This window comes from Malaya genurostris, chromosome 2 (genome assembly GCF_030247185.1).
Source record: "Malaya genurostris strain Urasoe2022 chromosome 2, Malgen_1.1, whole genome shotgun sequence".
Taxonomy (NCBI): Eukaryota; Metazoa; Arthropoda; class Insecta; order Diptera; family Culicidae; genus Malaya; species Malaya genurostris.
In genome coordinates this window covers 307,191,761-307,215,323 of record NC_080571.1, presented here as the reverse complement: position 1 = coordinate 307,215,323, position 23,563 = coordinate 307,191,761, and the positions used below count along the sequence as shown (strand labels likewise).

Below are 23,563 nucleotides of genomic sequence, written 5' to 3'. Positions count from 1 at the left end.
AACTGTGTAATATTACCTTGTTGAGATCTAACGGCTTCAACTCGTACGGCGCTCAATTTACAACCCTTTGGATAAACACTAAAGTTTTTGGCGATAAGCAACGATTTTTTGTGTTTCGCTTAGTAATCCAGCAAACTATTCATAAGGAGGTTTTGATTGCTCAAAACTAACCAATTTGTGGTGAGTGTATGTGCCTGTTTTCATTTTCTAGCGTTTCTTCTTCGACTGATCAGTGCATTATCAGTTTATAATGTACAACTAGTGCAACTTAGTAGGCGATGACGTATCGAAGACGAAACATAAAAAAAAATTTTATCGAGCTCTTTTTCTGGTCTGATATAGCTTTTCAGGGAACAAAACATCAAATTCCTGAACTTCGAATAACACATGGGCTGAAAAGTTCCATGCTTAACACATAGATGGCGCTAGTTTTATTGCAGTCACCTGTTGATGTGGAACACATCTTTATTAGGGGTGCAAATCAGAAACTCAAGAAAAACTACACGTAGAAATGTGGTCAGGTTTTAAACACTTACAGCTCAGTCTGTTTTGTATCAATTATTAATATTATTTCATCATTTGATAGGAAATATTTCTACGTATTGATTTGAATGTCCATAGTCATGTATTTTGAATTGTATATCATTGAAATGTTGGTAAATAGCTAGCAGTGTCCTATTTTGTCTGCAAAAAATTTCCAGCATACCGGATTTCCCTGCCATAATCGACGGTTTTGAAGAAGTAAGCGATGTATCAAAAAGAGAGCATCGCTCTGATTGGTCAATCGATGCAAAAGCGAAGCTGTTGGAAGCACGCGAATCTATAAATAGAAGCGAAATTAAAGCTAACGTTTCAGTCCTACTCCTAGCATGCTAGAGGTAGGTTGTTGCTAGACAGCAAGACAAAAACGTGCCATAAAACGATTTGAAGCTTCAAGGGTTGATGCCAGTTGTTAGCGTAAAACCGTGTCGCTCGCTGTGCGTATTACATTTCTCTCCATGCTCTCTCGTAAATGTGTAAAATGACTCTCGATGTGGCCGGGTGGCCAAGAAAGTTTTGATATTTTCGGTTACAAGTTTGACTACATCACATAAAATCGAATAAAGCTACCGCTTGTTTGGCAGCCTTGATGAGCCGATTTTATTTCTCTCTCATGTTTCGTAACGTTACCAGGATACAAGAGCAGAAAAAAATGGTGTCGCCATAGAAACGTACTTACCATTACAAAAATAACATTCACTTAATTTTTATCGCGACAACATATATGTTTTTATGCACTAATCGCATCTAAACTAAATTATCTAGACATTGTCAGGATAGATTTTTGATCCATGCTTTTGAAGGCGAGATATTCAATGAACAAGTTGAAAGTTGCCGTTTTCAGCTATGCAACTCTTCCTTCAGAAAATAGACTTTCCCGACCGCTAAAGTCAAACAATCATTCTGAAATTTCCACAGAATAATCTAAACTAAATTTCCAAGAGATTGTCTGTTGGGTTTTTTGATATTCGTCACCGTTTCTGAGAAAATTAGATTTGAAGCGTGAAAATAGCCCTTTAAAACGCCCTAAAACACATTGGCCTCAGCCCGCGTTCATACGACAACAATAAATAAGGAAACATAAGCATCAAATATCACCCAAAACAAAACAGTTATGTCATTTCCCGTTTCTCCACGTTCCACACCTCTCTCAAACAAGTGCCATACGGCATGACCTAGAATAACAGCAACTCAGGAAAACACACTGACTCGAACCGACACTCACGAGAGTTAAACCTGACTACTCTCAACCTCCCCTTTCTGTATCACACTCACACACTTGTCTAGAAACATTACTCACTCTCTCCTACTCAAATACAATACAATACAATGACCGAGACATGTCATTGGTTAAATCAGATTTACGCTGCGCGTTCTAACTCCTCCCCCCGGATTTTTAGCAATCCATACTGTAAAAATCAATTAGCTAAGTTAGGAGAGGATAGGATATAAATAAGTGATTGATTTAAATAAAACATCATTATTATTCGTTTAAACTTAAAGACATGCTGTTTATAGTAAACTTAATTGGTATACTCTGATCTTGTGTCATGCAAGCTCGGAATTCCATGTTATGTCGTTTCCCCATGAGAAATTGACAACTACCTCTGGATAAATTTTGAGTGCTTAAGACTAATTTCTAGTTTATATTAGATGAACTCGATTGATAATGAGAAATAGTTTATCGCTTCAACCGAAATCGCAGGTATGGTAGAGAAACTTAACGCTAAAAAACTGCTTGCATAAAAAACTTGAACACAAGCTTGGCGAAGAGAAGCTTAATTATAGAAATCGCAAGTATGTAATGCAAGTAATTGCATACATTTGGGATAATGGTGTAATTTCGTCGGTCATAAAACAAATGCAAATCAAGACAAATGATGTTCGGTGTTGGTTCGGATTGATTGAATTTTTTGATTGTAGATCATTAGAAATTTTGGTTGCCTTGTTCCACATCAACGGCTCGAACAACCCCATGGGGCTGATCCTTGTAGTTTTTTCAATTAAAACTAGTCTTTGAAAGACGGCTGTCGAAATTTCATGATATTCTATTCATTTGTTTTTTGAGTTACTGAGCTTAGAGTGACGCTACTTTTGTTATTTTCAGAACAATGGATCAGAAACAAATTCGTAATTTAATTCTACACTACTTCTTGATGGGAAAAAATACCGTTCAAGTGAAGCAATGGCTGGAAAAGTGTTATGGAGACTTCGCTCCATCAGAAACAACAATAAAACGTTGGTTTGCTGACTTCAAACGTGGTTCACATTCACAAAATCGTGAGTTGCGTGAGTTAACTGATATCGTAAAGATATCAGAAGAACGTGTTGGCCTTATATTATATGAGCATTTGACTATGAGAAAGCTCTGTTCAAATTAGGTGCCGCGTTTGCTCACTGTTGACCAAAAACGAGAATGTGTTGATGATTCTGAGCAGTGTTTGACCATGTTTAAACGTAACAAACCGGAATTTTTGCGTCGATATGTGACAATGGGTGAAACATGGATTCATCAATTCACTCCGGAATCAAAACGATCCTCATCTGAGAGGACAGCAACTGATGAACGTCGTCCAAAGCGCAACAATCGGCTGAAAAGGTTATGGCCTTGGTTTTTTGGGATGTGCGTGGTGTAACAATAATCGACTATCTTGAGAAAGGAAATATAATTAACAGTGAATATTATATAGCGTTATTGGAGCATTTGAAGGCTGAAATAGCAAAGAAACGACCGCATATGACGAAGAAAATTTTTTTGTTTCATCAAGACAACGCACCGTTTCACAAGTCAATCAAAACGATGCCAAAACTACATGAATTGAACTTCGAATTGCTCCCACACCCACCGCATTCGCCAGATTTGACTCCCAGCGACTACTGGCTGTTTGCAGACCTGAATAAAATGCTCGCCAGTAAAAAAAATCGCACGAATGAAAAGGTTATCGCTGAAACTGAGGCCTATATTAGGCAAAAGATAAATCGTTCTACAAAAATTGTATTGAAATGTTAGAGCGGTGTTGGAATGATTGCGTTGCTCTTGATGAAGATTACGTTGATGAATAAAGTTTATTTTGAACCAAAAAAATCGTGCTCTCTTTGTTGGGCCCGAGACTTTCCAGCCCATGTGTTAATCTAGAATTTCTAAAACGGTTTTTGTTTCCAAATTCTTCATTCTGATATTTTCTAAAGTAAACGATAGGCCACTGGAACACTTTTCTAATCTATTTGACACGAAATTTGCCATGTTCGAGTTATAAAAAAATACTCGATAGCGATAGAAAATCATCTATGTTATGGTATAATGGCAAATGTCCACACTTCTAATATGCCAGAAGAAATTTGACATTCCTACCAGAAGTGCACCGGCAGTGCCATCTTTTGTAAAGCACTGAAAACTTTATTCAATAAATTTGGTACCTCTTGGATACCGGTTTGGGCTGAAGTGCACATGACTAGTTTCATTATTTTACGTTTTTACATAAAATGTGCGTCTTTTCCTTATTGGACGCTAAGGAAAAGACCCACATTTAGTGTTTTGGACGAATTTTAGATTTTTCGGTATAGGCTGTTGAAAAACGGCTTTTCCAATTTCCAAAAAACAACCGTATTGTTTATTCAATGAAAAAAGTTGAAAGTTCATGAAATGGGTCTAAGCTTTTTCTTTTTTTAGTTGAAAAAAGTAGCCTTAGGGGTTTCAAATATTTATGTTTTTGAGTTTTTGTCAGCGTCAGATAGAATGTGAAATCAACAACAAGTTTGAAAGGCAAATTCTAAATACGAACCAAACGGCCCTGCTAGGAATATAAAAAAAGGATTATTCGTTATCTATTTTGCAGCTCTCGACGATGATGGATCAATTGGTGAAATGACAATGAAGCTAACCTCCGAATCCATTCAACCCGTGAATTTGTTTTAGTTTGTTTTTTGGTTTCGTTCCATTCCATTATCCATAACCGCAAAGCAAAAACAATATCAATTCATAAGTTTTCTGCTCAACGGGACTCGAAAGGATAATCAAAAAATACTTGGCTGATGACTGACTGATGAGAGGCGAACTCGAAAAAAAGGACAATCCAGTACTAGGGGCATCCACTTGTTTTTGCTATCCAGAGGCAACTAAAACAACGAGAAAAGTTTTTGTTTTTCTGCTGTCCTTGAAAAGATACTTTTCTTATATAGTCACATTTTACAGCCACTGGAGAATGTTTTGCAATCATCGCAGAAGTTGGCGCTCCATCCGATCATCAAGGAGTTAAAAAGAATCCGAGAGTAGGCCTATAGGTTTTTTTTATTTGGTACTTGAAAAACAAAGGAACCAAAAAATATAATAATCTGACACAAAAAAGGAAAGCGGCTTACGGCTTGGAGTCGTCGAGGACCAAGAAAGTGACGTAACAAGCGATAACAGAGCGCAACCGGAGCGCAGATAAGCAAGCAAAATAAACAGAACTGCGATTGCTGGACTGTGATCCCTTTGGGGAGGAGTTCAACAAGTGGAAGATAATATGAATCTTGAAATGAAAATGAGCGATAAACTTTTCCATTTTGCAAGACATCGTCAGTGATTTTCGTTTGCTTCGGTTCGGAGACCGCCGTGCTTCACTCGTATCTGTGGGAATTCGTTTCGTTAGTGGATTACCATAAATATTTTTTAATAATTCAATCATACTGTGGCCGTGAGCGAGAAGCGTTTTTTTGTGCGACTGGAAGAGAGAAAATATGATAGCCAAGATGGGGATTAGTTTTTAGCACTAATATAAAACTGACACAATTTTCGTCGCAAAGACAGGCTAAGTGCGAATGTTCAAACTATTCCCAGTCCGTCGTTCGACTGCTGCTCTCTATATCCCGTTCGATGGTTCTCAAGATTGCATTGCAATATTTTCCAGGGGGCTTCGATAGAATTTTTTTTCTTACTCTATTACTCTGTAGGTACAATAAAACAGCATCCGTAGCAAATCGAACCGCCATTGGAACCCGAAGCAATGAACGCATTGTCATTCCCCGTTCGTTTTTTTTTTGCTTCGGAGATGGAAGCATATTGAGTTCCAAGTTTGCAACTGCTCTATGAATCAAAGTGGTCTGAAATATCTTACAATCGAGAGATTTTTACTATTGTTCGCAGCAATGTAAAATCGAAACAACTCGAACTGTATGGTTTTGGTTTTTTCCTCAGACAATAGCAGGTGCCTTATGCAATACTGACAAAATATTTCTCATGCATTGTTTGAGTGAAAGAGTTTTTTAAGTTTTTTTTCGTGATCCTTGTGCATCAATAAATATTATTTGGCCTACATTTTGTGTGACCGTATCTCTCAATATGGTGGATTGATAAAACAACATCGCTTTACAGATAGATAATGTGTGTAACAGTAACTATTCTATACTCGATTGTTAGCGAGTAACTGTTAAGAAGTGTATCGAAAATAAGCTATTTACATACATTTGTGTTGTACGCATGTATTTGTGATGATTTTTTATGCTCAGATCACATGCTGTGCGTTTGGATGTCAGCTTTCGTTTGTTTACTTGTTTGTGCGGTTGAAATTCTGCGTTTCAAAATGTCGCGTATTGAAAAGGAAGTGAAAATTAAGGTTTTGGACACATGGCTAAGTAAGAAGGGTATTACTATGCGAAAATTGGCGAAGCGGTTTGGAATTCATCATGCCAGTGCTAAAACCATTATTAATAAGTTTGGGGAACACTATTCTTTGGATGAGCTACCAGGAAGAGGCAGAAAACCCGGTTCTTTTAACTCAAAACTGGACCAGAAAGTGGTATCTCTGAAGAACAAATCAATGTCAATACGTGATTTGGCAAAAAAAGCAGAAACGAGTGTTGGAATGATCCAGCGTATCAAGAGGCGAAATCACCTGAAGACCTACAAGAACCAGAAAATCTCGAAACAAAGTGTAGAACAGAAGAAGCGACCAGCAACAAGGGCCCGGAAATTTTATTCGCGTCTTTTTCAGTGTCCGGATGCATGAGTTTTGATAGACGATGAGACTTATGTAAGAGGACTCAAAACCAATCACCTTCCAGGTCCACAATACTTCGTTGTCGTCGTTGGGGAGGATGTGAGCGATGCGGACAGGTCGATTCAAGTAGTGAAATTCGGTCGGAAGGTACTGGTATGGCAAGCAATATGTTCCTGTGGTTTGAAATCAACAATTTTTTTACACTACCGGAACTATAAATGCAGAAATCTATCGATTTGAGTGTCTCCAGAAAAGATTGCTGGCTTAATATAGGAAGCATAGTACACCTCCACTGTTTTGGACGGATTTAGCATCGGCTCACTATGCCAAAACCACTCTCAATTGGCTTGCGGAAAAGGGTATAAATTACGTTGAGAAAAATATCGATCTACCAAATTGCCCTCAGCTTCGACCCATCGAACGTTACTGGGCAATCGTGAAGAGAGTCTTCAAGAAGCCTGGTAAGGTAGCTGGGAACATGCAAAAAAATTTGGGCTCAAGCGTCCGAAAAATGCGATGCAACACTTGTCCGGAACTTGATGAAGAGCGTCCGATCAAAAGTTCGAAAATACGTGAAGGAATAACTCAAATTTCATCCGGTTTTCATTATGCTCAAGTTTAGCCTCGTACAATAAAGGATCAAGTTTTAGTTTGAATAGAATATCGTTTTTTTTTATTCAATAATATAATATAATTTTTCAGGCACACTGCTTAAGCTCTAAGATGCCGGCTTTTTCTAATTGGTGTTGAAATTGTCGATTCTCGAGAATCCAGCCTACAGCTGGTAATCCGCAGTGGTCGATGAACTGAATATAGCGCGAGTCTTCCAGATGACGGTGGTAAATCGCATCCTTTGGTCCGTATGGGTCCGCGGAAAACACCCCCAGACTACGAAGACCCGGCGGGTGGCCCGCATGCTGGTCATCGATTGGAGCGGTCTTCCATTGGGGTTGATGGTTATGTTACGGAAGAGAATGAAAGAGACAATATCGTTTTTTTATCATAATTTGAAGGAAAAATTTGTGGATAGCTTATTTTTGATACACTTCTTACAGCGTACCTGTATCTATTTTTCAACGTACCTTATGATAAAAAAAGAACCGGAATTTTATTAAAAACGTGATTAATCCACCTAGCAGTGAGATGATACCTTTTTTTTTTATCAATCCGCATGTGTTTTTGCATGGATATTCTTCGGTGTTTTAGTTCTCATGACATTATTTTAATTATCGTCGTTTTGAACGGCAAATTGAGATTTTTATCACTCATTACCATGTAATGCCGAAACTTCAAATAGTATCGAATTTCAATCTTAACGTGTGACAATCGATTAAACATTCTTTGAGATGTCGAAGTAAGTTCCACTTTAGAATTTTTCGTTATAAATGATGGTACTTCCAGAGCCGGTATTCAGGAACTAGCATAACCCAAAATGATTCGAATGACCATAAATTTATACGCCAAACAATTTGCATCATCTATATCGGGATGAATTTTAAGAACTCATTATCTGTAATTCCAGAATCGGATAAAACTCACCAATTTTGTATGGGACCTTAAGTCCTTTAATTTGAATTTTTGGTTCTGAAGTTCGATTTGGCCTTTTTGAGAAATTGATTGAGCTTTGAGAAACGATTCGATACTGGAACCGGAATTCTAAAATCGGTGTAACCGAAATCAGTTAAATTCACCTGAGTAGTGTGTAGACATCTTTGAGAAAATGTAGTGCGAATTAAATTTTTGGGTACCTTCCAAATCGAAAAATGAATACCGCTTAAACTGAAATAAATTTATTTGGTTAGCGACTCTCCAAATCTTCCAACCCGATATACCTGATTAAATTATGTGAAATTGACGTTTTTATACTAATCACCCGGTATATCCTAAACCGGAAGTAGGATCTGACTAAAAAGTAAGATGTTTTATAGGATTTTCAGACCTCTCATTTGAATCATAGATGGTTCTTAGAGTTCATTTGAATCTTAGATCGGTTCAGCCATCTACGAGTCAAATGAGTTGCATTATTTTTACTTCGTTTCACATATCATTCTGTGGTTGCGCAAAAATATCGATATCTCCGTTAAAAATGGACGGATTTTAACAATCTATGGCTTGTTGGATAGGTATTACCGTGCGGAATCTAAGTCTGGAAACATATTCTGTTTTCAAGGTCAATTGTGACAGATACTGTCAAAAAACTGAAAATTTTGACATAAAACTTCGTAAAACTCAAAAAGTAAACATTCGATCACAAAACCATTCAATAGCGTTCTGGGTGACGGGGAGACCTTTCATTTGCGACTAGTTTGATCAAAATCGATCCAGCCATCTCTGAGATCTCGACCTCTTTGTTGACAACACACACACGGACATTTGCTCAGTTCGTCGAGCTGAATCGATTGGTATATGACATTCGGCCCTCCGGGCCTCGGAAAATTTTTCTAAAGTTTGAGTGAATTTTATACCTATTTTTATATTTATAAAAAAAAGGTAAAAACGCAAAATTTCAATTTTTAATAAATTTCTTTATTATCGCCTGCAAAGTACTCTCCTCCTGCGACAATACATGCATGTCAACGCTTGAACCAATTTTCCATACAAGTTTTATAGGCCGCCAAAGGTATGGCCTTTAGTTAACGCAGCGAATTCTCTTTTATGGTCTCTATGGTCTCAAAACGCGTTCCCCGCAATGGCAATTTGAGTCTGGGGAAGAGAAAAAAGTGACACGGGGCCATATCTGGAGAATACGGTGCTTGGTTGATGATATTGGTTGAGTTTTTGGCTCTTTGGCCACATCAACACGACGCTGTTTTTGAATGAAATTCAGCTTTTTTGGCACCAGCCGAGAAGCGACGCGTTTCAAACCCAAAACATCAGTTAAAATGTGTTCGGCTGATCCATAAGAGATGCCCAACAACACAGCAATCTCTCTAATCGGTACAGAACGATTTTGCAACACGATTTGCTTCGCCGATTCGATGTTTTCTTCAGTAACAGATGTTGTTGGGCGGCCAGGGATCTCATCATGATCCAAGCTTGTACGACCACTTTTGAAGCGTTTATACCACTCGTATGCCTGTGTTTTTCCTAGACACGATTCACCATAGGCCTTTCGGAACACTTAAATCCATTTGCTACACAAAATTTGATGCACGCACGTTGTTCTAAATTTTCATCCATTATACAAATCGCCACACAATTAAAATAATTAAAAGTGCAAAAAAGGGTCGAAAATCGTCGTTTTGTTTTTTCTCGATAGAATTTTTTCATTCTAGTTCCGACCATAGCCGATTCGATACAGAATATGAAACTGTTTTGCCTTATTTCAAGAAATGATGATACTCACCAAAAAATCGAACCAGTTTGAGCAGCTATTTTTAGAAGCGACATATTGAAAAAATAAAAAGAGTTTCAATATATGGGATATTCCATACAAAATCAGCCACCCATATTTTCATCCAACTATTTTTTTTCGGTAAAGAACTCAAAAATCTGTATAAAATGTTCAAAATGACGTATGTAACTATGAGAGATTTTCTTTGTTTACTTTCTCTTTTGATTATTACGGCACTCTTAGCAATCCTTCTCTCCAATTATTTACCGATAATAATAACTAAAGCTATCATCTTTTAATCTGCTCTGGAGAAATTACCAAAAAACAACCTTTATAGTTTATTTTACAAAAAAAAAAGTTAAAAATTAAGAAACGAATAAAAAAATTTCAAAGTTTCAGAGTGGAAAGATCAATACTTTCGGAGCAGTGAATTTTTCAATCACGACCCGCACGCGCGAAGTGTACCGCAGTGCAACTCACTCGAATACGGGCTTAACTTGTCGACACATGTCGCGCCACTGATCGAATTCTAACTTTGAAAGTTGCCATATGTACTTTCATCTACCAAAAGTATAATTATGAAAGATTGTTCAAATAACAAGCGGAATTTGAAAAAATAAACAAGTTTTTTGGAGCTACTTGGCCGTAAATCTCATAGTTTTTACGGTTGCAACAATTCAAACGTGGTACGGAGTTTAGTGCTTTCCACACTAACTATTGGAATACATTTTGACGCTTGGCTTGTAGTGGAATAATCAAAACCGAAAGCTTATCCCACAGAAATTCCGAAGATTTATTAACGAAAAATGTCACATCCAAACTGCAGAAAGCGGTGATGTAGATACTGAAGATAGGAATAAATAAATTATATTTATATTCATATATGTCGAGTGCAGTAAGTCGAATGGCAGAAAATGATACAGGAAGTAGAATCAAAATCAGCTTATGGATAGCTCTACTAGTGGGATTATAAACTGCATGACATAAAACAAAATCAAATGCACTGGTTTCCTGGTATTATCCGATCTCCCGTCATCCGCATAACATGAACAAGCGGAAAAAGCATTCAATCTTTTTCAGACAACCTTAACGTTCTTTTAATGGGTTTTGAGCAAAACACCAAAACAACAACGAATGCAATTGATTTATTGTGTAAGTGTTACCAACATTTAAGGACATTTTTTATCACATTATCACATACCAACAAAAATCAAATGAATTAGCCGTCAGTTATTTATTTATACACAAAATTCTTTTTTTCCGTGGGTGATCCGTTACCCCGAATTGAATCCGGACATAAAAAATCTGCTTAGGGAACCGGACAAAAAACTAAAAAACCATGCTTAATCCACATAGTGGTGAGATAATGACTTTCTCTGGACGTTTAAATAGTATCATATTTACATTTATGAGATTATACCCTCAGTCAATAGTATTCTGCCGTGCCACGCAAGATTGTCCCATATATATCTCATATCTATTTACAAATTGAAAAGTTAATGTTATTCTTAAATAAACTTTTTAATTTTTATTTTAACTCATATGATTTGTAACCATCAATTTAAGAAAATTATCGCACGCAAAGCTATCTAGCTTCTATAACTTCACGTAATGCTTCTCATCTCACGATAATATCGAGTGAAACGCTTCGTCAAATGGAACATGGGTAAGTTGATGTCTTTCACGCAACCCGCCTGGATTCGATTCCCAATCCCGCACATTGGATTAGAAAGTTTATCTAGCCCGGAGAGCGGAGAGGCAAATGCCCTTAAGGTTAAAACCTTCATAATTGGAGCAAAAAAATTTATAGTACCTTTACTCAGGTGTTGACTCAGATTGGCCTCAAAACACTTCGTTACGTATAATGCTTCGAAAACTACTATTTTATACATCATTTGTAGGGTAAGGGCTCCCTATTTCATCTCATTTGTAAGGACGTCGCCTCAAAACCCCGATTTAGCCACTAAAATCACAATAACTATTTCATATTACTGCTTCATTCGCCTTGCTCCACGTTGAGAATTGATTCACATTTCTTGAAAATTTAACTAATATCCATAAAAAAGCAAAAAACACTTATGAAATGTTCACTACTCTGCTCCTAATTCCATCTCAATGGATTTTTATCCATCCTATCGTTGATCCTTTATTCATCCTATAAATTAGCAATGGCGACAGCAATCAAAACAAAATATTCCACTATTACACTCTCAGGTTCAAAATGTCAGAATTCTTCTTAAAAACGGCCTAATGCTAACTATGTTACGAGACAGCACACGATATTTTTAGAGCCAGTTTGAAATCATTTCAACGTTTAAAAATTTTTCGGTCGTTTCCGTTACCTTTCGCTTTGAATTTAAAACTTTATTGTAAAGTTCATTTGGTAAACTTTAAACAACAACCCAAATGTAATTGTTACTATTCATTCATTAGCCCTTCTTAAAACAAAGTGTAGAGCCAGAGATGCCATTTATACAGATTTATTTGTTTTGTATAGATTTTTGCGTTCGCATACTGATTGAAATCAAAGTGCAGATTTTATACAGATTTCCTAAATTGAATATTCTCGTGAGCGGGGCAATGACTTACGGAGATATAAAGAACTATCTGTTAACATCATTTCATTAGTGAAAACAGATAGCAAATATCGACTTTCTATGCAACGGAATACATATTTTCTATGAAAATATCTGGCATCTCTGTGCACAGCCGATGAAACACACACACTTCACAGCCCTATGTTGACGTATAGCGGAATGAAACCAGTGCTACTAGATTTCCCACAATGGTTATTTCATTAGTATTTAACACGCTCTTTCTGGTAATATTCGAAGCCAAAACAATTCTATTGAAATATTAATATCAATAATCTAATTAAACTAATGACACGGATACCAAAAACATACTTTTTGATAATAATTTGAAGAAGAAAAACAATTTATTTTTTGTAACAAGATGAGATAACTTGGCAACTTTGCGAAACCAAATGAGATGAAAACAAAGCGCAATCAAGTGAACTAAGTGAAAAGTTTTCATCTCATATTTTTGAAGACTTTTATTGTTTGTCGGGTAATTTTTTACGTTTTAAATCGTTAATTAAACAAGTGGCAAGTGAACATTATTAATTATAAAGCCATCCAGCATTCAATGGTAGTGTAATTGTGCGAAATAGTGATCATGTTTTGAGACGAATCGATTAGTAGATTTTTAGAAACATGACGAACTGTAAACCTTGAGACGAAAATGTGTCCTAAATTGAAAAGTGAGTTCATTTTAAATAAAAAAAACGATAACCGAAGAACTTAAACCCATTTCTTTCAATGGGAAAGTGTGACAATAGCATTTATAATCATTTTAAAACATTTCACAGTTTGGTTCAGGTAGGTTGTAAAACATTATTCGTGTTCAAAGTAATGAGGTGAAGGGATGAGATGGAAATAGGAGCTCAGATGAATTAGGGAGCCCTTACCCTATTATTATTAAAGTAATTTATGTTACCCCGTTTTCATCCTCCATTTGATGTGGTTCTGCTTCGTAGGATCTGCCGCTGTGTCCTTTGTCGGCAGTGGAGTTCTGACCAGTGCAGTAAAACTTCATTCAATTCAATTGAAACTGAATATGGAACACATTGACGATTTCTCCACTGCAGTAAACTTTCACTCTCTGACACATACAATGTGTGCTATCAGTGAAGTCTTCACGAAATTAAATACGAAAAAAAGATATCATTGTATTATCACGATAATTTGAGTAGGCTTTTTTTTGTATGAATAATCCATACCAATAATTTCCGCCAAAGTCTAGAGCATACAAAATCATGCCAAGGGTTTCGCAACTATAATCACAGATACTGCCATTCAAAACCTCAAGAACTACGGGCGTAAAATACACACACGATAAGAAAGCTGAAAAAGAGCTGCTGACAGACATTATCTAAATTACGAATAAATTTCCCCCCATTAGTAATTCTCTTCTAGTTTAATTCACCTAATGGTGGAGCTTTACCTTTCTCAGACGAACAACGCGGTTCTTTGTGTCCTGGTCAGGAAATAGCTCTTCCGGAAGACAGTATATTGATGCAGCTTGGCTAAAATCTGTCCAAGTTCGGTTCAAGTAGTTAACCCCTCATTCCTTTTGAGAACAGCTGCCTAAGCCGACATTCACCATGACAGTACGATTTGTCTGCACTGCTTTGCTCTGCTTCGGACGACCAGTCATTAATTATCAGCAAAGTAGAACCGATTTAAAAACAAATTACTTTCAACCTGACGTTGCAAGGCAGCGGAGGCACGAAAAAGATATATAATCCCTGCCAGCATTTGCCCAGGTGTAAGCTGCGGCCTCCAGCTTCGACAACTCTCGCCTGTTCGAAAAGAAAAAGGAATTCGACAACTTCTACCCGGGCAAGGCGAGGCAAGGCAAGGCAAGGCTAGTGTTCGGGAAGAAAATCAAATTAGAAGCCAAATTTATAGCTATCCATCAAAGTGACGGCTAGCGTGAAGGTGCCTGCGATTCCGAATTTGCCAATATTTAGCTCAAGTGTTTCAATTTTAGCTGTACTTCGTTTATCGATTGGTTGGCTGGTTTGTTGATGGGGGTGGTCTGTTCCAGAGAAAGTTTTTATGACTAATAAATAGATGGAATCAAAGTTTATGACGTTGATGGTATGCGCAAAGTGTTGAACCGAAATTTTCTACAATTTTTTTTTCAAGGCTAGGTATTTGGTTATAGCTTCGCGATAAATAGCAGCACACGTATCACTTTTTATGTTATTCTTTTTCTCAATACATTAGACAGTGATAGCAAATTTCACTTTAACTAATGATTTCCATACATTAGACAGAATTGTGGAGCCAAGATGATTAATGGTTCAGTTACACAACGCTTTTTTCCATAGATTTTTTCTATCTAACGAATTTCGAGATGTAGTTCTGGTTCCTCTTTTAGGATCGACTCAAAGATCTTATTAATTAAAGAGGAATTATATTGATGAGCACATTATTGACGATGTATCGTAAAATAAAGGTGGTGACAATAGATTATCGGCCCTAGATCTTAATGCAATCGCGAAGGACATAGACTAGTTGGACAACAATAAAGCGGCTTGCGCGGTGATGCATAGCCCTGCCTTGAGACATTACCAAAATCCAGGCGGACGAGAGCCGGAGATCCGTATCCGTTTTTTTACACTCAATGTTTTTATTCTATTTTTGAATTCGAACGGATCTTCCAAACTTGTCCACTTGAAACTACAGTGAAAACAGATCTTAAGAGTAATCCGCAGATTATGTATAATTTTTCAAAATTATTCATAGTCGTGAAGTCGTGGATACAACGAGTATGGATCACAAAAAAGAAACTCAATCAACCATGAGGTCTAAATTTCAAAGAGGGTTTCGGATGAACAAGAACTTTCACTGACATTATCACAATACCGCACTCAAAAGTCATGTAAAAGTCACCAGTCACGCGTTTATATACTGATTTCTTTTTCCCGGAAAAACTCTTGGGTACCCACGATTTTAAGTATGAAGATAAACAATTCCTTAAGGTACATTTCATAATATCCAATTTCCTGAAGTATATTGGATTGTTTTGCACATGTACAATTTAAAATTTCCTTTATTTACTTGAGTGAATTGAGTTGAAAATCACATTTATTTAAAATAAAACGCTTAAAAGAGCAGCGTATATCAAATTCGCGGAAATTAGGTTCGCGTAAATTGAGGTTTTAGTGTGTTTTTTTACAAAAAAAAAAATGAACCGCGTTGATATTACCTACTGTTGTGCAAAGACTCTAATAAAGAAAAGTATACCCGGGTAGGTGTAAATAGCAAACAAAGATCAAAATAATAACAAATTTTACCATCATATCTTGGCTTGATGTTTCTGTGTTATCATAGCGATACTTGATATTTTCGTGATATTGCATCCAAGGAATCAAAAAATTCTACGATATCTGTTTAACATCAAAATTAGTTATAATATCTTATTTCATTATTGATGAGCTATTCCAATTTCATTAAGTAAATTGATCCAGTAGTTCTATCTTTAAATAAAATACTATTGAAAAAAATGCATCAGAATCAGATAAGAGAAATACTTATGATGTTACTCTATTCTGAATGCTAGAAACTAAAATAATTGAGAAATTCGTCTTCTATAAATATTTTGTTCTTGGTTTCATATTACAATGACAGAATTTGATATTTTGTAGCTATTTTCTCATGCAGGTTTTGTTATGATTTTGATATTTCGACTCTTATTTCAAACTAAATAATGTTAATTTCTACCATTGAGATGTTTGGTTTTAATAACAGAATTTGTTATTGGTTTGCAAATCACTTCTACCAGGGTACACAGCACAACATTCTGAAATTTACATGTGGCGTGAATGCATGTATGACACAATTTATAAGAACCTGTTTTAACCCACGGATGATGCCTTTCTAATGTCTATGACATTCTCATATCAGGTGTACAACTTTGCTTCCGCCGTTTTCCGATAGGTGGCTGTACCGGCTGAGGTTGGTTAAAATGCATAGATGATAATGCCTTTAAAGTGAGTATGTACAGTGCCTAACGAATTGTCATCGCCGTTTCAGTGATAGTTGTTCTTGTTTTCGTATTATTCACGCTCGAAAATGTCTGTTTATGTGCCCAATTCTCGCCATTTGCGGGAAGTTTTACTTTTCTGTTACAACTGAAGCGCATCGAATGCTTTCAGAAACTTACGGTGATGCTGCTCTGAGTAAAAGAACGTGTCGGGAGTTAGTTTCAATGTTTTAAAAATGATGATTTCGATGTCGAAGACAAACATGGTGGTGGAAGAGAAAAAACCTTCAAAGATGAATAACAATTTACTACGAGCTCTTAAAACCGGGTGAAACCATCACAGGAGATCGCTACCGAACGCCACTGATGCGCCTTAGTCGCGCGCTAAAAGAAAAGCGGCCACAGTATCAAGAGCGACATGACAAAGTCATCCTCCAACACGACAATGCTCGGTCTCACGTCGCAAAAGTGGTCAAAAAGTACCTGGACTTCCACTTATTCCGTTCGATGGCACACGGCCTGGCAGATCAACATTTTCAATCCTTCGAAGAGTTGGAAAAATAGATTGCTTCATGGATAGCGTCAAAAGAGGACTCCTTTTTTTCGAGCCGGGATCCGAAAATTTCCGGAAAGATGGGAGAAAGTTGTCGCTAGCGACGGACAATACTTTGAATAATACATCTGTGAGCACTTTTTCGCAATAAAGCTTTAAATTTTGGAAAAAACGACGGAAGCAAAGTTGTACACATAATATATAAAACTTTGGTTTTCTATTCAAAATATTTTTCTTCGGTTCTTGAAAGGAACCAAACAGATTGTTTGTGAATTAACTAGTATAACCTAAAGAAACTTTTCTCTGATCAGTTAGGCCATCTCTAAGAAAATTTGGTGGTAAAAAAAAACATCGCACTTTGTCGGTTATGTCACTTATACCGTTAAATCTTCGGAATCGGAAGTGACAGCTATTTCCTCGTCAAAATTGATCAACAGCCCAATAGTAGCTTTCAAATGAGCTTAAGCTTATTGAAATCGGTTCAGCTATCTTTGAGAAAATTAAGTAGCTTTTCAACGGGTAAGCTGGTTCAAATCGGTTCTGCAATCTCCAAGAAAATTGAACGATGGAAAAACAACGCGTTTGTCGGTTAGAATTGTTAAAATCTCTGAGAAAATTGAGCTGAACAAAACAACGCTTACGTTACGTGTAATATCTCCGGAACCAGAAGTCACCGTTATTTGATCATCAAAATTGATTAATGGCCCAACAGTAGCTTTCAAACGCGTTAAAGCTTGTTGAAATCGGTTCAGCCATCTCTGAGAAAATTGAATGGTAAACAATCTCCATGAATGTGCTCGCACATACACACACAGATATTTTCTGATCTTGTCGAGGTAAGTCGAATGATATATGACAGTATGGGTCTTCGAGGCTCTGTTCCAAAGTTTTCCAGCAATTCTATTACCTTTATACAAAGAAAGGCAAAACTCTGTCCTATACGACGGATGATTATGTTAGGATTTCGCTTATAATATAAGTTGTGTCATAATAATGAATAATAGTGAATAACCTTTCACTCCCATCTAGTATTTCTTCCACGAAAGCAACCAACAACCTACCAGCTATAGGCCCGGGGTGTCTTTTGCTGTATCAAACATACGTCTCCACATAACTCGGTCCATGGCTGCTCGTCGCCAGCCACTCAAGGCACGGATGCTTCTGAGATCACCCTCCACTTGATCGATCCACCTTGCTCGCTGTGCTCCTCTTCTTCTTGTACCAGTCGGATTAGATTCAAGAACCATTTTCACTGGGCTGTCGTCCGACATCCTTAGGATATGCCCAGCCCATCGTAGACGTCCGATTTTAGCTGTCCGTACGCTAGGTGGTTCACCTAGCAGCTGTTGCAATTCGTGATTCATACGCCGTCTCCACGTTCCGTCTTCCATCTGCACTCCGCCATAGATGGTCCTCAGTACCTTTCTTTCGAAAACACTGAGGGCGCGTTGGTCCTCTGCCAGCATAGTCCAGGTCTCGTGGCCATAGAGAACAACCGGTCTAATGAGCGTTTTGTAGATGGTCAATTTCGTGCGGTTGCATACTTTTCTTGATCGAAGGGTTTTTTTTGAGTCCAAAGTACGCACGATTCCCTGCTAAAATACGTCTCTGTATTTCTCTGCTGTGCGTGTTCACGAAAAGACCTTTCTTTTAAATTGAAAAAAAATTGGGGGTGAATTTTACCTCGTGGTTGTCGTTCCTCGTTATTTTGAAGAATTTTGTCCCGTTGTAAGATTCTCTACACACATTTTTTTCGCTGGATCTCATCATCATCTCTGCAAAAGATACAAATGCGGAGTATTGGCAATCTCTAATTTGACAAACGTCAGTCATCCTAAGGGGAAGGGTATAGCGTGCTGGGTAAGTCGATGCTTTTCACGTACCCCACCTGGGTTCTATTCCCAACCCCGCACATAGGCCCAGCAAGTTTTTCTGGCCCGAAGAGGCGAATGAATGATTAAAACTTCTTTAATAGAAACAAAAAAAAAACTATTTTAATCCACCTGGTGGTGTAATGATGCCTTTCTCATATACCTTATGATAAAAAAAGATGGCCAAAGAGATGATTTCCAACGCAGATAGTGACCCCACATTCATCGAATGCATCATAACTGGTGATGAGGTGTGGATCTATGAATATGACGTCGAAACCGCACAACAATCCATTATAAAAATCGCCACACGAAAATTTTTCAACTTCTTTGTATAGACGCCAAACAAAAACTAATCGTACGATATGCGTCAAAATTTAACAGAATGTGTATAAAAGTGTTGCCAACGTTGAGAGAATAAAAGATTACCGATTGGACAAGCGCGGGAATTTTAAAATGAAAATTCCGGTTCTTTTTTGATCATAAGGTATGATACTTTGGTATTCTATTAAAAATGTTTTTCTTCGATTTTTGAAAGAAACCAAGGGATTTTTTGTGCATCAACTAGTATAACATAGAGAGTAAAACAGTTCTCTGGTCGGTTAGGCCATCCATTGGAAAACGAAGTGGGTTCACTATTATATGTACATACTTCCAGCACCGGAACCCGAGAACCGGTATAATCGAAGTCGGGTTCATACGGCCACCAACCAACATGACGAACAAACTCTACTAGTTTTTATTCAAACTTTGAATATTTTATACGATTTTGCCATCGTACTCTATGCAGTAATTTTTGGTAGGATCATAAGACTTTTCATATGATCTTAAGATTGGGAATAACGGTTTTGAGTCCAGTATATAACATTTTTTACGGTTTTTGTTCCGCCAGTTTAAGTGATGGTGTACAATATTCAACACACTTTACCCTATAACTCCGGAACCGAAGGTCGGATCCAGATGAAATTCAGGAATTCCGTATGAGACCTTTAATTTGAATCTAAGTTTGTGGAAATCGGTCAAACCATCGCTGAGAAAGGTGAGTGAGATCCATTTTGGTATATATGACCACTATTTCCGGTGCTTCCGGAACCGGATACCGGGAACCAGGATAGTCGGAATCAGTTTGTTTAGTTGCCTACTGATAATGACTATCGATTTGTATAGTTTTAAGACCAGTTTAGAAATTTTTTTACGTGTTTTGTTTCGCCGGTTTAAGTGACGGTGTACAATATTGAACACACTTTACCCTATAACTCCGGAACCGAAGGTCGGATCCGGATGAAATTCAGGAATTCCGTATGGGACCATGAAACCTTTCATTGGAATCTAAGTTAATCAAAATCGGTTCAACCAGCTCCGAGAAAACCTAGTGAGATTATTTGACAGACACACACACACACACCTTCCAGGCCTCGGGTAAACAGTCAGTTTTCATAGTGATTGCATAGTCTTTCTATATTAGAAAGGCAAAAAACGAACATGAGACTGTTGGATTGGATTCTTTCAGTGGGAATGTGTGACAATTTTAAACTCTGATGTTGAGGACAACTAAGATGGCTTCTTGTTTTTTGGTAAAAATTTGAGCCATGTGCACCAATAAAAGTCGCTATTCAAACAATATTTCAATCCCGACGATAACTTTTGTTTCTATGGCACACAGCTCGAAATTTTTTTCGATTTAACATTTTGTAAGATGCACATAAATGGAGTGTCAAATTTCACACAAATTTATATTTAGGAATATGTAAAATTGTGTGGTTTTAGAATTACATGGCTTGAAATCGAATAAAAATATAATCAAAAGATAGATAGCAACAGCGCGACTTGAACCGAGAAACATTAGATTACAAAGCACTCCAGTTAATCGACTAAGCCATAGAAGCACATATCTGCCGAATGAATTATTGATACATATAAATCCATACAGCGGCACTTGATAGCCGAGTGCAAATTACACTTGGAGCCTCTAAAATTCTGTACGAATTAAATATTGCGTCATTTGACAAGCCAAGTAGTTATGAATTGTATCGTTTGTAGAATTATGTCATCTGTAAAGCTCATAATTCCTCTCTGAGTTGTTCGACTTATTTTCAAAAGTTTTTCTTTGTTGAACTCAGTGTTGTAATGACGTCTGTTTATTCCTGAAGTGTACACACCAAACAAAAAAAGAATTTTGCAGGTGACTTAATCCCTCATACGATGTTATTCATAAAGACCTAATTTTTCAAATGATGGGAAATTTCATTTGTAATGACTTAATGTTAGATAAGCTGGAATTTTACTGATTTCGACTGTAATGTGCAATGTGGCTAGCGGGTGAGACTGTATGAATTTAAATGTATCTTTTATCCACCAAGCAGATGTGTGCTTCTGTGGCTCAGTCGATTAACTGACGTGTTTTGCGATCCAATGATTTTCGGTTCAAGTCGCGGCCTCGCTATCAGTATTCATTTTTTTTATTTCAATATTCTACCACTTCTACTTCTTATTAAATGTTCTTCCACGTAAATTTGCGTGAGCTGCGACGCTCCATTTATGTGCACCTAAGAGATGTAAAATCACAGGGTTTTTTCGAAGTGAACCGATTAGTGATCACAAATAACCACGCGTGTCCATCATATTCATTCAATTCGTTTTGTAAACTACTTTCGAAAAATGTTATGTTAGAGACTCAAGTGTAAAAGTAATCATAAATAAAATACATCCATATTACCCAGCGAATAGTAATGCAGCTCTGATAAAAATGGGCGCGTAAAAACTCTTGAAATGTATTGGAAAAAAGTACACTAGAAGCGCTGTCAATGTCTCCGCGTCAGTGGGAAAATCTTCATTTATGGTTGAACATAATCGAATATCCTGTCAAGTAAAAAAACCATCGGAAAGAGGTCCCAGAATTACCCTAGACTAAACACCTACCTTCTAACACCGTGCACTGTTTGACAATCCAATTCCAGGGTAGCGCACTGACTCGGTAATTAAATTACCGCAAAAGTTGCGCAACCAGCGAGTTGCTTTTGGGTTGCTGTGTCCGCCGGCGGAAATCCTGTGCACATCCGGCTGCAACTTCGACGGGGGAATGGCACTGATTGCTGTTCGTGTAAGCAATTACCAGTCCGGGAAGCAGTTGATATCGGATCGAGCTCGCGGTCACACCGAAACCGATAGCATATGAAAATCACAACCCACTCGTCGTCACGATGATTTTCCGTTTACCTAGCGTTACTAAACTAACGACACACTACAAGCGGGCAAATGCCCAGTCAGCGGTAATAATTAAAGTGCGCTTACAATTTGGCACACGATTGATCACCGAGGCGATGTTTGTCCTTGTGCAGGCAGGCAGGCAGTCAACCGTCTGCCCGTATTTCCGTCTCTCTCTCTTTGCTGAGTTTGGTTTACAAATTTCACGTTTCGCGAAGTTTCAATCGAAGCACGCGTTGGAATTAATTGTACAGATGGAAATGATAAGCCTTTCCCCAGTCGACAAAACGGGGAAAATGTGACTGCTAGTTTCAATTATACCGATGATCGATTTCGCCCTTCAGCCGTGGCCTGTGGTCACGTTTGTGCTGCGAAGCCGGATTCTCCTGCTAAAAGCTATCCAATTTTCCCGTTGATTTGTGATCCGGTCGTACATTTATCTTAAATGTCTCCTAATTGATATTGGTCGATCTGCAAATGGAGAACAGATGGGCTTTAAGTTTAAGAGGTTTACCGCAGTCGTTTCTCTTTATTTAGTGAATGGTATTAAATCTAAAGTGGTTCAAACTAAGCAGTTTCAGTATGGAAAGTGCAAATATTTTACAATCGCACCAAAGCACCAAACAAACAGGACCATCCACGGGAAAAGTTATTGCTACGGAAAATACATTTCACTTTTACCTAAATCAGTTACAAAGCTTTTCTCGCAGAAAGAAGCAGAACGAGAGAGAGGGAGAGGGAGAGAGTGAAAGAAAGCTGTAGCGGTGAATGGAAGCAAACAAACCAAGCTTTCCAAGCTATTTGCAGAATAGGAACAACACGTTTGTGTACTTTTCATAATCAAACAGTTCCTTGTTCACCTGGCCGGAGCAAACCAGAGGACCGGTGTGATAATTGTTCAGTGCCGTGTCCTGCACAGTAATAAACCGACACATGACTGCACCAAGGGTACTATTCCCGGTAATCAGTTCCGATCTCCGTACGGCACAGAGTCCCGAGTCCCGGTGCCACTTCCGGAGCCATTGAGTTCCACAATATGCCGGAATGGTAAATGTAATTTAAGCTAATGGAACAGAGATAAAGTTTCTATTATTGTGTCGTGGGCAGTACCGAATCGGTAAGTGCGTTTAATAGTGGCGATAGTAATAGTAATAGTAGTAGTAGTAGTACGAGAGCAGCAGATGACAGTTTTAAGAAACCCTGAGACTGTGGGGTGGGGTGGGATGGAAGTTTTAAAATGGAAATCGACTTACTTATTCCACCAGGAATAGCTACTAAATGAACTGCTTTCGTTGCTTAACTTCATTAGGAATCGTGACCAATGAAGCTTGAGGGCTGGATCGTATTGAAATGAATTCAAGAAATGGAACTTGTTTCTGTCGCTAGTAGCATCATTGTGTGTAATGACGAGTAGAGAGTTTCCTGGATAATGCAAGTTTTTCATTGTTGTGATTGGAACATTTTGTAAGTAATGTAAGTTCCGTCGCATTTTCACAGTTATCAATAGGATAGTTGTGGTTAATATTAT

At 37.6% G+C, this 23,563-nt stretch overlaps 1 protein-coding gene across 7 annotated transcripts in view; it reads right to left on the bottom strand.

Annotated features, from left to right (window-relative positions):
- The window catches only part of LOC131431005 (insulin-like growth factor-binding protein complex acid labile subunit), a 770,466-nt gene that overhangs the window by 84,716 nt on the left and 662,187 nt on the right, over positions 1-23,563 (bottom strand). For all 7 annotated transcript variants that reach the window (XM_058596356.1, XM_058596358.1, XM_058596357.1 and 4 more), the window contains one exon: positions 21,751-22,506. The gene's annotated coding sequence lies outside the window, so the exon portion shown is untranslated. The remainder of the gene's footprint in view (positions 1-21,750; positions 22,507-23,563) is intronic.